The sequence below is a fragment of the Echinops telfairi genome, unplaced genomic scaffold (assembly GCF_000313985.2).
Source record: "Echinops telfairi isolate 266 unplaced genomic scaffold, ASM31398v2 ScPeMD7_7468;HRSCAF=8506_0, whole genome shotgun sequence".
Classification (NCBI taxonomy): domain Eukaryota; kingdom Metazoa; phylum Chordata; class Mammalia; order Afrosoricida; family Tenrecidae; genus Echinops; species Echinops telfairi.
In genome coordinates this window covers 70,874,395-70,876,693 of record NW_022111369.1, presented here as the reverse complement: position 1 = coordinate 70,876,693, position 2,299 = coordinate 70,874,395, and the positions used below count along the sequence as shown (strand labels likewise).

The 2,299-nt window shown below is 40.1% G+C and overlaps 1 pseudogene; it reads right to left on the bottom strand.

Annotated features, from left to right (window-relative positions):
- LOC101643935 overlaps positions 1–1,379 on the bottom strand; it is a 4,401-nt pseudogene extending 3,022 nt beyond the window's left edge.
- Between the last annotated feature and the right edge of the window lie 920 nt (positions 1,380–2,299).

Here is a 2,299-nt window from a genome sequence, read left to right as displayed (position 1 = left end):
AGGAAGGAGCTCAACTTCAGCAGCCAAAGTGAGATCAGGGGCCTACTGCTGAATTGTTCTTATGTAAGTTAAGTTGAATCAGAAGAAAATTAAAACAAATTCAGAGAGCCAAAATACAACCTTGAGTATATCCCACCTGAGTTTCAAGAACATCTGGAGAACAGACTTGATCCATTGAATCCTAATGACAGAAGACCTGAAAATCTGTAGAATGATATCAAGAGCATCAGACATGAAGAAAGCAAAAGATCCAAACCCTAACCCTATCAGGAAAAAATATAGAATCACTGTACCAAAAATACTAGTGTACATTGCACCATTTCAAGGATTAGCAATATGATTGAGAACTAATGGTACTTAAGGAAGGTTTCCAAGCTCAATTGAAGGCATTACCCAAAACAATGTGCTAGGAATTGATGGAATACCCGTTGAAATGTTTCAACACGATAATGAAGTACCGAAAGCACACTTGTCTATGCCAAGGAATTTGGAAGACAGCTACCTGACCAACTGCCTGGAGAAGATCCCTATTTGTACTCACGACAAAGAATGATGACCTAACAGATACTCAAAATACAGAACAATATAATTAATATCACATGCAAGTAAAATTTTTGTTGAATAGTACCTCTGAAACATTGCAGCAGTACGCTGAGGGAGCTGCCAGAGGGTCAGGCTGGATACAGAAGAGAACATGGAGCAAGGAATATCATGACTGATGTGAGATGGATCTTGTCTGAAAGAAGAGAGTACCAAAAAGACGGCTACTTGTGTTTTGTGAACTATGCAAAGGCATTCCACTGTGTGGGCAATAACAAACTAAAGATAGGCTTAAGAAGAATGAAAATTGCAGAACACTTCATTGTGCTCATGCTGAACCTGTCCACAGATGGGAGGAAATTGTGCAATGAAATACTGCATGGCTTAAAATCCAGAATGCTGTGCATACGGGTTATAGCCACACAACATAAGTATTCAGTCTGTATGCTGAACAAGTCATCAAAGAAGCTAGATTGCATGAAGAACCATGTGGCATCAGGATTTGAGGAAGGCTTATGAATACACAGATGACTCAACTATTCTTGCTGGCAGTGAGGAGGACTTGCTGATGAAGAGCAAGCAGCCTTCATTGTGGATTAAAACCCAATATAAAGAAAAGAGAAAATCATCACAACTAGATCAATAGGTAGAATTGTAATAAATGGAAAAAGATTGAAGTTGTCAAGGATTTTTGTCTTGCTGGGATGCACAATTAATGGTCATGGAAGCAGCAATCAAGAGAGAAAATTATTGAGTAAATCTGCTGCACTTGACCTCTTTAAAGTATTGAAGAGTAAGGATGTTACTTTGAAGACTAAGGTGTATCTCACCAAAACCATAGTTACTTTCAATTGCCTCATATGAAAATTGGTCTTTGAGTAAGGAAGACAAAAGAAAAATGGATGCATTTGAATTGTGCTGACAAAGAATGTTGAGAGTACCATTGATTGCCACAAGGCAAAGAAATATGCCTTGGAAAGGAGCATTACAAATTTTCGCCATATTGTCAGTTTCTGGATAAGGGGACCTTGTGCTTGGTAAAGCACAGGGGCATTGAAAATAAGGCCTCAAGGAGATGGATTTACACAGTGACTGCAACAAAGCAGTCAAGAATAGGAACAATTGTGAGGATGGTTCAGAACCAGGCATTGTTTCGTTTCATATAGGATCAGCAAGGGTCAGAACTGACTCACTGGCACCTAACAACACTTTTCTAGAGAATCCAATCTAAGATAGCCCCCAGTGGCAAAGTTCCTGTCCTTGTCATATGTAAAATATACCCCCCACCCCTCATCCTATCGTCCTGCAAATCTTAAGTCAATTGAAAGTCCAAAATTTCTTGTGGCAAAATTCCACCTCATCTGTGAAACCATGATATCTAGAATATGGTATGCTTCTGAAGTACAATGGTGGAACAGACGCAAAGTAGATGTTTCTATTATAAATGGAAAACAATTATCAGGCGCCAAGCAAGTCCAAAATGGAGCGGAACCATTTTTGTTAGACAATCTGGAAAAAACACAACACTCCAAATGCAGGATATTGGCCATTGGCCTCTAGATGCGGACTGTAGCTTCTTGGCCTGGGGTTCAGCTCCACTTTTAGGTCACTGGGATAAAAATTCTATTCCCTCAGGTTTGGGTGGCCCCATTCACCTAGTAGCAACTCCATCCTCTTTACCCTTTGTGCTTGTGGGCCACAGATCCATCCCCATTTCCCTGGGACTTCTGGGACTCCCAGGGAGTCAAGTTAGTAAAAA